The sequence below is a fragment of the Sciurus vulgaris genome (assembly GCF_902686455.1).
Source record: "Sciurus vulgaris genome assembly, chromosome: 12".
Lineage (NCBI taxonomy): Eukaryota > Metazoa > Chordata > Mammalia > Rodentia > Sciuridae > Sciurus > Sciurus vulgaris.
Genome location: NC_136473.1, coordinates 37,591,906 through 37,607,193, shown reverse-complemented (window position 1 = coordinate 37,607,193; position 15,288 = coordinate 37,591,906). Strand labels below are relative to the sequence as shown.

General features: G+C 37.7%; 1 long non-coding RNA gene across 1 annotated transcript in view; it reads left to right on the top strand.

Moving 5' to 3' along the window:
- The first annotated feature begins 726 nt into the window (after nt 1–726).
- Nucleotides 727–15,288, top strand: part of LOC306642164 — a 78,391-nt gene continuing 63,829 nt past the window's right edge. Inside the window, exons 1-2 of the long non-coding RNA XR_013758412.1 lie at nt 727–836; nt 1,042–1,142. This is a non-coding gene — a long non-coding RNA (uncharacterized lncRNA). The remainder of the gene's footprint in view (nt 837–1,041; nt 1,143–15,288) is intronic.

Genomic DNA, 15,288 nt, shown 5'->3' with positions numbered 1-15,288 from the left:
ACTTTTTACTGTTGTATGTTGAAAATTAGAGTTGCATATTGACCAGGAGACTATGTCACCTGCTATAATAATATTGATTTTATTGATTAACTTGCTAGTCAATAACCTACATTAAAAATAAAGTGAGTGCAGTTAAATAATTAATCTGTACATTTGAACAAAGACTGCAGATCTTGACTACAGTTTTAGGGCCAATTAAGTCAAAATATCTTCTAAAACTGTGTAGGATGCAACTATTATCATTTATCACAATTGGTTTAAAACAATAATATCCTAGGCAATACAGCAAGTAAACATCAAGAGAGGGAAGAGAGAGGCATGAATGAAGTAATATGATATTCTGGATGTGCTTCTCATTTCTTCCCAAGTGGACTGTAACATTCCCCAGGGGGCAGATAGGAACAGCTTTAGGTCCCTCATACTGCTTATTATAATGCCTCAATTTAGGAAATATTCCTCACTCACTCATTTCCCCAGCATTTACTGAATTATTTTTCTGCTTGGGATGTGAGATGAAGGATACAGAAACAAAAATGGCAAAAATGAACAAACCCCCAACTCTCTTGCTTGGGAAAGCAAGACAAAGACAATTACAGCTCTATTGAAACTTTAGTAGGGGCAAGTAAAGGGTGCTCCAGGGCAGGCTTGTTCAATCCAGAATAGTTGGGTAATAGTTTTCTTGGCGGATATAAAACCCAGACAGATCCCGAAGGATAAGTAAGAGTAGCTAGACTAGTGAATGTAATGAAATGAAACCACAGAAAAGTTATGGTTACCCAGGCCCTTGGGAGAAGAGACCCTGAGATGAGAGGTGGAACTATACTCCTTGCCTCCAGGTTTCTTACTTTCTATCTTACTCATGTTTCACTAAAAATGTATTTTGAATAATAGTGATGAAATGTAATTATTGAGTACATATTACATATAGAAGTTGCTGTAAAATTTACCTTCAAAAGTCACTGATCAAAACTGACAATAGAAAATGCCCTCCTCTCCTCCTTATTTAATTCCTGCTTTAAATGTGTTTTCTTTGTTCCACAGTGCCCCCAGTTGCATGTGACAATGGTAGAATGGAGGAAGAAGGGAAGTGAAGGCACAGAATCATGGATGGAATGACAAGTCAGAAGATTCATGAGCTGTATGTGATATGTAATTATAATATTTTCTCCCAGGGCCTTAATGTCCTAGGGCATATTTCTTTTTCACTAATTTTTATCTCTAAATATTTGCCAAATGAACAAGTCATCTCTTTTCCAGAGAGCAGAGGGTCAGATATAACTGTAAATATACCAGTATTTTCCTTGGCATGAGTGGTCAATTTCATTTAACAAAACACAAACATGTTGTTAGCACTGCCCCATGAATGCCTTCAACTTTGAATGTTGGGTATTCTGGCATTAATCTGATAGAAAAGTAACTTAAAGCAATTTAAGGTCTGAATAGACTCTAACGAAGAGTTTAGATAAGCTGTGATGTTTGTATAAAATCAGAATTCTAAGAATAGATGTGAAATTTACATGGTGTGATTTTGAAGAAATAAATAGAAATGAGCCAAGTACAGTGATATCTGATATGAACAGAACAAGTACACCAAAACAAATGTGGTCTTTGAGCTCCTGGCACAAAATGTAATAGGTCTTTAATTTTTATCCATTCAGTCAATAAATATTAACTAAGTACCATGCTACTGCTGAAGTCACAAAGGCTAATGAGAAACATTCTGGATTCTTAAGGTGTAGTGCTGGAAAGAACACTACTACAAATATGTATATCATAGTATGTTATGAGCAAAATGAACAAAGTACTTAGGGCAGTGTTACGCTGGTGGGTAATCCAAAGGTTTCTCCAAGATATGACATTTGAACTGAAACATGAAATATTCTAAGGGAGGAAAAAACAATGAGTAAACAATACCTTCAGGGAGGAAGTTGATCTTAGAGTCACCATTTAGAAGCGACAGCAGTTTATACCTTCATGATAATAATGATTGACATGATGAGGACTGGGAAAGTTTATGCTTACAAGTTCTTATGTGGCACAAGAACAGTTCAAGGCATTTTATAGGTATTATAAAATTCTCACAGCACTGCTGTGAAGTAGATACTTGTATCAGTTTTTTATAGATATGTACCCCAAGACTTGCTGACTTCAGACAACCACTATTTATTTAGCTCATGATTCTGTGCGTTGGTAAGCTGAGCAGGATTCAACTGTGTGCTTTGTCTGGGCTCCCTGGTGAGGTGTGACCAGTGGCTGGTTGTGCTGGGTGCTGGCCAGGCTGAAATGGCCTTGGCTGTGTTGGTTCTCTTGGCTGTGTGTGGTATCTTATCTGCAGCATTCCAGCCTGTTTCTTCACTGGGTAGTTTTTAAAAGAAGAAGTGGAAACACTCAAGACTCTCGCAGTTTGGGTTTGGAACTGGCACATGATTGTGTCTGTTTTCTATTGCTTTTCAAATCATAAGTTACAGGGCAATTCAAATTCATGGGAGTGGAAATAGATTCCACCCTGTAATGGGAAGAACTCTAAAGTCTCATGATAACAGAGTGCAGATCCAGAAAGAGTGTTGTGCTCTTACTTGCACATAATCTTCCATTATACAATATTTCTACTTTGTAGATGAGGAAACTGAGGCTAAGACTAAGAGAGTATAAAGTTAGTGGGTCCTGGTTTATGCTTTGAGCTGCCTTGCACTGGAATGTGAGTCCTTAATATGTATATATAATCTTCTCCTTAATAACACTAACAATACTTTCTCACTCATTGTTATTTAATTTCTGCTACACTCAGGTGAACTCTTCTAACTTAAGATAAACAATTTCTACACTGAGTTTTTAGGTTTATATGAAATATAGTTTCAAGGTTTCTGTTTGTGATAACATATTAATTATCCCCTGTGTCAACTAGAATGTTAAATTATTACCTAGTATTTTAGAGAGTCACAGGGTTTAAGAGAATCGGCACAAGAAGATGTTAAATGCTCAGTATCTCAACAGGGGAATGTGTTCCACAGAGCATGTGTTTGTTGGTAGTCTTCAGTTTTTTTTCATTTCATTGTTTGCAAATTTTACCTAGAATGAAGAAAAAATTGTAAACAACTACTGAACTCTAATGTTATACAGATTAATAAGTTTGAGAATATGCTTATAACTCACTTTGAAATAAATTTTAAAATATTAAAAAAATTATGAGGTTAGTGAAGGATAGAGGGATTGGTAAATGGATAGATAAGCAATAAACAAACTGTAATAATTGTAGAATATAGGTGGTTACAATCTTTCAACCTCTATATATATTAGAAATGCTATGTGTTCTCCAACATTCTTTCAATGTTTATATATGTTAGGAAATTTTCATAGTAATCTAGGAGAACAAAAAGTTTAAGCTTAGGTTGTAAAATGGGGGTTAGAAATTAGGTTCTTCTACTTGCTGGTTATATAATCAGGAGAAACATACAGAATGCTCTTAAACCTTAGTCCCTCATCTATAAACTGACAGAGATAGTGACTTCTAATCTACAAATTGTGAATTAGATAAACATGAAGGTTTACATAAACATGAGTATGTAAAGAGCTTTCAATTGTCTGGCAGACACATTGCTAAGTGTTACAGTAAGTGTTCATTAAACACTAATTAACATATAAGGACATAAAACATTCTCGGAATCCTTTTGGTTTTGTTTTCTCCCAGAATATATATAATAAATCTTTCCTGATAAATTATTCTTGACAAATAGTCCTATATACTTTAAGCACTCAAATTTTTGTTAATTGATTTTAGAATGACAAGATATCTTATTTGACTACAGTATCATTTTTTAAAGAAAAATTAGCAAGATACAGAATAATTTAAAATTTTAAGAATTTAAAATCCATGTATTTTTAGGAGAGTTTACTGGTATACCAAGATGAAAAGATTCTTTCAGAATTTCATTTTCAGTCATTTAAAACGTATTTAAATCCAGATAACCAAGTCTTTTATTCAGCCATAAAAAGGAATGAAATACATGTTGCAACACTGAAGGAATTTGAAAACATTATGATGTGTGAAAAAGTCAGTTATAAAAGACCACATATTGCTGAAATACATTTATACAAAATATAAATATAAAAAATATATACCAAAATCTATAGAGACAATGATAGACTAGTGGTTACCTAGGGCTGCCAATGAGGGGAGGGGAGATAGCAAAAAGATATTGGGTTTCTCTTTGAGGTGTTAGAAATGTCTTCAATTTGGCTTTGGTGAGAGCTGATCATGCCTGGACGTATGTGCAGATAAAGTAAAAGCCATAGAATTACACACTTCAAATGATTGAATAATGCGATATGTGACTATCTTAGTAAGGGTGTTACAAATAAGTCTTCGATTAAAAATAGCAAACGCTGTAATGTGCACATCTTGTGATTCTCTTTTTATAGTTTGCAAATTTTTCTTAAAATATATTTTTATAAATAGAGCATTTCTCTGTGAGAATCACATTTAAAATAATATTTTTGTCAGGTCCTAGTGAATGCCTATAATCCTAGCATTTTGGAAGGCTGAGGCAGAAAGATGGCAAGTTCCAAGCCAGCTTCAGTAACTTAGGGAGACCCTAAGAAACTTAGCAGAGACTCTATCTCAAAAAAAAAAAAAAAATGTAAAATGGACTGGGGATGTGGCTCAGTACTTAAGTGCCCCTGTGGTTCAATACCTCCTACCAAAAATAATAATAATAATAATAATAATAGTAGTAGTAGTAGTAAAATTTAAAGGGGATAATTCTTTTCCTCTATATTTTCTCTTTTCTCTCAAAAGTGTATTTTCTTAATTTTTTCTCTACTATTTTAATATTTTATCATTTTGGATTAATCTATCTGATTATTATAAAATTTGAAAGTGCACCTGTGAAATATAGCATTAATCTATAGTGGTTAAAATGGAAATGTAGGAGGGGAAAAAACATCCAATTAAAAAGACAATTTGAAATAATTTTGTTTTTCAAGTAAAATAGACCATACCTCTAAATCACATTTATTTTAAATAAGAAAAATGATCCACAGTATTTTGTGTTGATTAATAACACATTTTTTTAAAAGTCAAATGAACCCCAAATTTAGTTTATTTTTCTATATCCTAACTATTGTTTATTTTAGCAAAGATTTATTTTACTAAAAATAAACAAAGAAACTCTGAGAAGGGAAAAACCCAGAGCAAATGTAAAATGAAATACATGTAGGCTGTTAAAATATTCCTCAGTTGAATGACTCTAAATGCAAAGGGTAAAGATAGATTTCTGCAAAATTCATCAGCATTAAGTGAGCCTACAAATATCCCAAGACTAGTACCCCAGACAGTCAGCTCAGGCTCCAGTCTTTCCCCTGGTAAAGCTTTTCCAAGGTTTTCTGAGTGATGTCAATGCAAAGTTTTCCCAAACTTCCTGGAAATTTTACAAAGCAATTCACAAGAGATATGAAAAATATCTGGGGCCTCAGCCAACAACATTCCTCTATGAAAACTGATTCTTGATTTGCTTTTTATTTTTCTTAATTAGAATTGTGCAATTTTAATGATTTACAGTTAAGGAGACAAGCAAAATATAAACGTTTAAAGGACAAGTATTGAATAGGAAAATGATTACCATTTTTAACCCCATGGTGGACATGATTTTTTTTTCTTATAAAGAAACAGGCTGGATTTTCCACATAAGCATCTTTTTAATTAGTGCTGGTATAGAATGTATTCCTCAGTTAAATCTCATTTGCAGCTTATTAATGAATATTTTAATCAAATGAGTTAGTGAGCAACGTGGGTACACTGGTGTCATGTAGGAAAACCTGGGAGGGAAAAAGGCAAAAGAATATCTCATGTCTTCTTTTTCTCCAAAATTCAGTTCTTTTTTTATGATCAGCATTTTATTCATTGATTTTTCTTTTTGTGTCCTTTAATTCTGTTATCTAGACATAGCTCAGTGTGAGAACTAAATATGAGATCAGCTAGGCATTTGCTGCACCTCAGACAAAATCTTATTCTGGGTTATTTGAGTGTCTGATGCTGCCGACTTCTTCTCACTGGCTCAGGAAGCACAGCCTCCAGGAGAGGCTTTTTTTGGGGAAAGATCGCTTAGGAAAAATACGTGTCCTTCTTGACGAGACATTCTAGGTTGGGTGTCCCTGAAAGTATATGGGGGTGGTGTCCCTTTAAGCACAAGGAAAGGGCAGGTCCTGCTGTTATCCTTGACCCTCTGACAAAATAGTCAGACGCTGTTTGTAAAAGAGCCAAGTAATTAAAAGTATCCCAGGGTTATGGTGAAATAGGGCAAGTAAAATACGCTCCTGGATACCAGCTCTCTTTCAGGACCAGCTCTTTTGTATTTTCTCTCTATTTTGTTTTCTTCTTTATTTCAATTTTTCATGGCACAGTTTCCCCTCTCCTACATTGTTCTTCTCTGCCTGTCAGTTGGTGAAATGATAAGTACCCTTATTACTGCTTATCAAGCTTGAGGTCTCTTAGAGCTATTTGCTTCCAACCCCCCAAATTCCCCCCAAACTCCTGAGCTCTCTTTGTTCCTCTTAATTTCAGAACAAATGTAACGTGGCAGGGTGCAGAAATAGATTCTGTTACAAAGGGAAAAGATGCAATAATTTTCAGCATTCATATGTATTTTCCTTTTGCTTCAGGACAGCAGAGGAGAGAGACCTGGGGTGTGCTCCTTGGCAGCCTCCAAGTTGGCCATGTTTCCCATTTAACCTATAACAGTAGGGGTTTATGCCTCTTGTCCAGGCTTACTTATTAGTGGCATGTATTTTCACTCTCAAAAGTGTTCTGAATTAATGGCTGATTTTGAAGTCATCCTAGCTCTCTCTCTCTCATTGGACTATTGGGTAACTGCTCTATAAGTAGAAAAATGAGTTCCTATTTTGTTTTGAGAGTTCACAAAGACCTCTGTATAGTCACCCTTGCTTCTGCAATTATATTACTGTTTGTACTGTCAGAATGAGGATGATTCATGACTGGAATAGAAACAATTCATTACTGTTCAGACATCCCCCACATCTCTAAGTGGTATTAGGAAGCAAAAGAATATATGGACTTTGTGCTAGGTAAGATGGGTTTGATTCTGTTATAACATTCGACAGCTATGTAACCTTGAATAAATCTTTTAATTTCTCTGAGCCTAAGTTTCCTCATCTGTAATTTGCATATAATAATTTTTGCTCTGGATAGTCATAAGGAATAAATAATAGATGATTATTGTTATAAACGTACACTAATCTACATATCTACCTATTCATCCATACACCCAACTCTCTAGATATTTTATCCACTATTGTTTTTTAAGCATAATGACTGGCACTGCAATTGAATGTGTTTTGAAATAATAAGACTGTATTATTTTGCTTAGACAAACCACAAAGTTTAAATGCTGTGAGGCTAATTAATTCATTTTCTCCAAACTGTGTTTATTGTAAGGTAGGTGTCTTAGGGTTACGATATGGCGACAGCAGTGCAAACATCACATTCATATCCAACAACATTTGGAGGCAGAAGAAAGTGCTTCTTTTATCTTCTATCTTTCATCATTGTAAGGAAATATCATCTAGAAGTCCTTTACCACATCTCCCTTATCCTTGGCCTCATTTATATCACATACCAATGTAATTGTTCCTTATTAATAAGGGAATGGGATCCTGCAGAGGAGGTGACCAACCAACCCTCCCTGTTAGAGAAAATTGAGTGTCTGTTTAAATTAGGATTCATTTCCTACCAGAAGGGTGCATAAGTACCATGGGTAGATATAACGTGGGCATCTGGATAGCTAAGTTCCAGTCAAAGATATATCAGACTGCTTCATACATCTGAGATCAGATTTCCTTCCATTTACCTGTGTATAAAATACGATACTGGTTTCTTAGTACTGTAAGGTTCTTTCAACTTTTATCATTGAGTTTGATTAGGTTTTCTTCAAAATAGCATAGTCTTAAACTCACATGGACAACCTTCTTATTTTCATAGTCTATTTGATATTCACCACACAATTTTTAGATAATGATGAACTGATAGAGGTCACTGGAATAAGGGTTCCAAGACCTATGTTCAAACCCAAACTGAATGCTTAACGATTCTATGTCTGCCATTCATTCTGGAAAAGCACCTTATAAACTATGAAGTACTGTACAAGCCCAAATGATGATTAGAATGCACTTGACAAACCAATGGAATTTAAAAAAAATATATTTAAAAAACACCTTGGGTCCCTTTTATAGGTCAGTTTGCTCAGGATGCATGACATTGAGGACTATAACTTGAACTTATTTCCACGTTTATACCTTGGTCTTTTGGGGAAGGGACTGTATATGAAAAGAATAGAGGAACCTTTGTCTAATGCCCTGTTCCCAACTACTTACAACATGGTCACTGTTTGCAAATTATTTTCACATACCAAGTTTAACCATAGAACATGAGGGTGTTTATGACTTGCATAAAATTATAAGATTGATAAGTAGAAATGACATAACTTGCTCTTGCCAAATACTATGATCTTTCTACTCCTGCTTTGTCATTGTATTTTTGGGCCCAAGTTCAGACATGGCCCTGGCAAAGTGACCCAATAGTAACTTTTCTCTGGAAGACTTATTATGACAAGTCAAAGGTGTTTTTTCTCTCCAGTGGGATAAGAGTGAAGGGGAGAGTGAGGTGTGGCACCCTGTATACGTGTCTTTTCTACTGCAGCTCCTTTAATTAACATCCTCGGGAGACACATATGAGGGAAAGAACACAGGGGCCATGTTCTCGTTCATCAATAAGCTCTGAGTGAAGGTATTTCATATCTTCCTCTGGTGTGTGTGTGTGTGTGTGTGTGTGTGTGTGTGTGTCTGTGTGTGTCTGTGTGTGTCTGTATGAGTGTGAGGCACGTTGGGGCTGGTAATGGAGAAGGCAGGATAAGAGGAGCAAGTAGATCTCTAGATCTCTAGCTTCTTTCTGGAGCTAGTGTTCTGAAATCCTTGGTTAATTGAAAGAGCTGCCCTGTAGAAGTGGTGCTGATATAGAGGGTGACCATGCAGTGCAGAAACACAGCTTCAGTGTGGGTTGTAGTGACAGTGTGAAGGACATGTGCTGGGAGAGCCGGTAACCACTGTGGTCACCTTGGAGGTGAGTGGCAGCTACTGAGAGCTGTTGCATCAGGGAGGTTCCATCTAGGACCATGGCTAAGAGGGTATGTTAGACAGCATTCTGTTATTACAATAAAATACCCGAGATGATCAACTTACAAAGAGAAAAGGTTTATTTGGTTCACAGCTATGGAGGATTCAGTCCATGGTTGGTTGGACCACTGCACTTGGGCTTGTGGTGGGGCAACATGTTATTGCAAGAGTGCATGAAGGAACAGAGAGCATGTGGGCAGAGAGCAAAAGTGAGAAAGAGAAAGGGACTGGGGCCATTTATTCAGACTCTAACACCTCCTGCTAGGCCCTACCTCTTAAAAGTAAATTGTGCCACAGGCTGAGGACAAAGCCTTTAGCACTTGGTATTTTTGGGGAACACTTACCCACACCATAGAGGAGTGGCTGCTGGGTGCGACCAACAGGAGCCATCGTAGGGGCTGTAACTGGGGCTGTCCCAGGGCGGTGGTTTGTGCTCTGCCTAGGGAGGCCTTATAACTTTGGGATTTTCAATCCCTCACTATTCATTGTCTGCATAGAAAGTGTCCGAATTTTTCTTTATGTTTCACCCTTCTTTCTTCTGATTTTGAATCCTTGACATTATTTTCATAAAATAATGATTTACCCCCACCCTGTCTCCTGGTGGGGAAGGGTCTTGGAAAATAACCCTTGTTAAAAAATTAAGCCACATCTATTTATTCAGGAAGCTCTTTGGGAAGTCAACAAGTCACAGTCGGTTCTCAGCTGTCACATTCTTTGTTATCATCCAAGTAGTTTCCTTTTTATCCTCTTTCTCGTCTCTGGTCATTTTTCTGCTCATTAGCTACTTGAGCTTGGGGTGGGCAGGAAATGAGATGGAATTTTAAACCTGTCAAGTTGAAGTCTGGTTAACAGCTATGTGGAGGTAAAATGGGCAGAGAGGAGAAAATGAATTCTATATTTGGTAGGGATAGTAGCTGCAGTAGAAAAATTAGCCTTCTTTTACGTTTCTTTCCTTCATATCTGTGATGGACCATGACATAGTCTCCAATTTTTGCTATGACTGAATCTTACTTTTCAAAATACAGGTTCAAAGAATTACAGATACCAAAGCTACAAGAGTCCCTTCCTCTTGACCTAACTTCTCAACTTATAGATGAAAGAACTATGATCAAGACACAGGAAATAACTTACTTTTTGTCATTAGGATGATCACTACTTCATGCACACTAGTGAAGTTTGAAGTCAGGGTCTAAACTCCGTCCCCTGGCTCAACAGCCTTTCCACCTTGCTACCTTAATTTGCCCAGGGTAATAGAACTTGTGACAACTAAGACCAGACATTTATTAATGACAATTTAAACCATTTTCTTGTGAGGTCTTTTGTAAGTTATAATTTCCTTAGGAGTGGGAAGGATATCTTCAATCTCTGTATTTTCAGATATATGCACTATAGTTCATATCAGATAGTTCCTGATATGAAGCAGATGATCATGACATATTTTAAATGAATATTTTACGTCATTTTCAATTAAAGACTTAAAAATCATCGATCAAGATTTTGTTATTGGGTGCATCTAGATTTATGGATATATATTTATATTTATGAATGTATATTCATCTTTTTAGTATCCAAAAAATTCAAACTGTTGATTTGATTAGTGTGTGTGTGTGTGTGTGTGTGTGTGTGTGTGTGTTGCTGAGGACTGAACCCAGGGTCTCTTGCAGGCAATTTGAGTGCTCTGCCATTGAACTACATCCCCAGACCTTTTTAAAATTTTTATTTTGATAATAGGTGTTATGAGTGACATACCTTGCTTTACCTTGCTTCACTATACTTTATGGAATATTAAATGAACAATGCAGTGTTATGTGTGACTGTGCAAAAATCCAATGATGTAACCCTAAAAAGGGTGTAACCAATGAGAGACCCCCCAAAAGAGTTGTAACCAATTAGAGACACCTGACACCCCCCAGTGCCATCCACCTTATTAAGCCACGACAGATACAAGAAAAACTATAAGAAGACCCGCCAGAGAGCAGGAGATGGGACGATGGGGAGCTGAGACAAAGGCCTGACCGAACATCAGAGAGCTGAGGATATCAGAGAGCTGAGATCCCGAACGAACGGAGCAGAGAGACCGAGGAGATGCAGGAGAAGATCACCGCCAGCCTCCACTTCCCGCTGCGGAGGAATCCTCCACACATCCTCCAGGTCAGACTCCCAGCAAAGCCGGCCTTAAGATATGTCACATGGTGAGCACTGGGAGGTCGGTGTGAGACTAGAGTTAGGCTAAAGCTAAAGTTAGATAAGGAAGTGTCTGATTGTGTGCAGTGAATAAACCAACATTGAGAAATTAACTCTCATGTTTCAAACTTTAACCACTCGTGGCAATAGGGTCTTGTTAAGATGCCCAGGCTGGTCTCCAGTTTGCCATTCTCTTGTCTCAGTCTCCTAAGTGCTGGGATTATAGGAGTGTACCATTGCATTGATTGTAATTTTTAATGAATTGATTTTGTTTTTATGTGTGAGGCTCTGTGTCCTTCCTAGTTCATTGTTTCGGTAAGGGCATACTGCTCAAAGCAGCGCTCTTACTGCACAGAGCAGATTCACAGTAAATATTATTGATGCCATTTTCTTTTCTTTCTTACTTGTATAGCAATACCAAAAAGCCATTGTTGAAGACATAACTGACTGTATTTCTAACACTGAGCTTTTCTTTGGATTATTTTACCATCATGATCTTAGTATTTAATTGACATTTCAATGCAGTGAAATAATAAACAATTATTCTACATCATTTCTTATGGTATTAAAAGAGGATCAGAGTGAGTTAGAAATTGCGCAGAACTTGCTGAAGTCATAACACATCCGACTTCAGATTCTCTGGCACAAATTGGCTAGGTGGCCTAGAAGAGCTTCAGTTTCCTTATCTATGGAAATGGAGACTACCATTGACTCATGAGAAGAAGATAGGGCAATTTTGAACATTAAATGAAATAATCATATTGAGTCTTTGAAACCTACCAGAAGCAAACATACCTCTTAGTATATGGTACATACCTAACAAGTGTTTAACTAATAAATATTTGGTGCTCAACAAATGCTATTTCTCTAATCTTACCTTCCTTACTTTCCTGACATTCCTAAAGTAGGTCATTAATTGGGCTGCAGTGGAACCTATCAGATAAAATACCACCTTTTCTTTCTTTTTTATTCTGCCTTTGTGCAGGTGGAGGAGTGATCTCTCCCCTGACAGAGATATTAGGGGAGAATACCAATGGGAAAGACATTCTCCATTTAGCCCTCAATCCACATGAACACATTCATTTATTTGAGCGGGGCTGGGTGAAAATGTAGCCAGGCTGCTGAGATTTTCACTGTTTTGTCAGACCCGTGAGGAAAGAGATGAGTTTTACATCTGTGACTGAATGTGGTTGCCTTTGACAGAAGCGTTTCTCCACTGGAAGACACTGAGGTCTTTTGGCTCTCAAACACAAGTGCTCTTCCTGGATGTTCAGTTTTACTCCGGAGACTCCTTGATGCAATGCTGGTTATCACAGATGTGAGAGTGAAAGGAGTTGATAGAAGAAACAGAATGCAGAACTCAAGAATTTAAATCCCAAACATGCTCTAATTGCATGACTTACAAAAGTGCTGAGGGTAATAGAAAGTAACGTAGTAACTTCTCAGGGCTTGGCAGGGGCTCCCTCACCAGCTGGGCAATACCAAGCCCAGAAGAGAACAGAAATCCAGTTCTTCAAGAAGACACAACGGCAGTCCTTCTGGTGTCTTCCCCAAAGCCTGCTCGGTTTTTAATTGGAATTGCCTGGAATTTTCCTTGAATGTAGTTAAGAGTGGTTAAACGTTGAAGTCTGCCTTTCAGAAACAGTATCTCACATGTAATGGAAGGAAAGAAAGTAAAAATAAGGACTCCAGATTCCAAATAAAAAAAAAATTTAAAAAAGTTTCCATTGTAGGAGAGTGTTCAGTGGCCTGCCAGCTTTGGGGTGCTGCCTGGGTCGGGAGAGAGGTGATTTGAAGAGCAGGGCTGAGCTGTTGCTGACAGTACCTTTAGTTGTATAAATCCCAGCCCCTGCTGACGGAAAGTCCCTTAACAGAGGAAAAATGATGAGAACTGTTCACGAAGACCCTGGACAGTTGGGAGTTTGGCCGTCTGTGGAATTGCTCCACTGTTACTGACGGCTCCAAATTTTCCAGCGAGCTGTGGTTGGATTCGACATTCTGATCCAAGCCAAGATTGCTTCCAACAGCTGGAGTAGGATCCCCTCCCCTTCTCCCCTCCTCCCCTCCAGCTCTCACTGGAGACCATCTGAAAGGGGAGTTTAAAATTACTAAATGCCTTTTGGGTAAAAAGCTTTTACTTTTCCAGACTGATCTGCCAAAGACCTTATGGAAATTAAAGAAAGAGTGAGTTGCTATGTCTGCTAAATAGCATTTCTCTAATTTGGTGGCTGTGCGGTTATTAAGCTGGAGCTTTTGGATATTCTGAAGTATTATTTATTTACCTTGGCACTCAGAGTTAGAATGCTGAGCAACCCAGTGAAAATATGGTGACAGGATAAGGGTAATGAGAGGAAGCAAATCCATTGTAAGATAGCTGGGCTCTGAAAATCTTACAGAATTTGTTTCCCCAGAGGAGGGAAACAGGAATATTACCTCATTGCAAAACAGTCATTAAAACATAATTGAGCACTGCACAGATGACAAAAGTGCAGAGTTAACAACGTCTAAGTTCACTCTCAGTGAAAGTTAAAGTCAATATCCTGATGCAAAGCAATGACACACAGTAGAAAGCGATGTAAGAAAAGTTTTCTAGGAGAACTCAGAATATCTTTTAGTGAAAGAAGAAATGAAGGAAGGAAGGAAGAAAAGAAGGAAGGGGAAAGGAGGGAGGAAGAAAATTATCTTTGATTCACAGAAGAGTCTTGGGAAAAAAGAGCTGGAAGGTGGAAGGGGGACTTTAACAGAAGGTTCTCTTAAAGATGTATGTTTGGAATATTTGTGAGTCAAGAACTTTGGGCCTTTGCCCCCTCCTTCCTGTAATTCCTCATGTGGTCCCAATTCACCTGTACTACAGTAACATGGAAGCTGCAGGGTTGTGTCCCACTGAGGCACAGGTCATCAGTTTTCCTTTCAAAATGTGTATTAAAGGAATAAATATTCAAAATAGTATTTTAGTTGGAAAGCACCACATTGTACACAAAGTTATCTTTCTTGAATATAGTTATGGGAGGGGAATGAATTGACAAAGCAATTATTACACTACCAGTCATATAGGAAAAGTTAACTTTCCATACTATTATATTTTTTGACTAGGTCATCTTTTCAGTTATTCATTTAAGCATTTAGCACATATGTATCAAATTCCTTCAGCATGTCAGTTTCTGTCCTGGAGGAAAGTCCATGTCATACAGGAGTCTGTAGCCAACTGGGGAGGGAGAGAACTATAACACTGTGTGCCACAGGAGATGAAACAAGCTATACAGGACACTGTGGGAGAAGAGGGGAGGCACCTAACACAACGACAGGGAGGTCCACTTGAGAGAGCATCCCTGGGACTGTATCTTAAAGGCTGAGACCTGGGGAGAGGCCAGAGAGCACAGCTTCATCAGAGGGAGCAAAGTTTACAGATAGAGCATGTTACAAATCCAAACTTTTTATTGCAAGTGATGGGCAGATATTGCTATGTTTTGAGAAACATGCAGTCATAACCAGATTTAGCCCTTAAAGAAGAGTATTCTGTCTCTTTGGCAATGTGCTTTGTTGAACTTCAGATGACCTGTGAGTCTCATTCAAATGTAGATTCTGATTAAGCAGGTGTGTGGTGGGGCCCCAGGTCCTGCAGGTTGAGCAAGCATCTCAGAGATGTTGCTCATCTGAAGATAGCTCTTCAAGGACTGAATTACACAAACACCTCCTGCTAAAAAACTTAGAAACTCTGGATAAGGTGTGTTTTTAAAAAGTCAATTGAAATACACAGCTGAATTCCTAAGGAAATAAACAGAATGTTCATAAGGCATAAGGAGACAGGGAAAGAATGAAATACCAGAACAAAAGCAACCACTGCTGTTAGTTTGTTAATCACTGGGATTTAGGAGACACACAGACCAGAGAGGAAACCTTGGGACCACCTGGGTTGAAAGA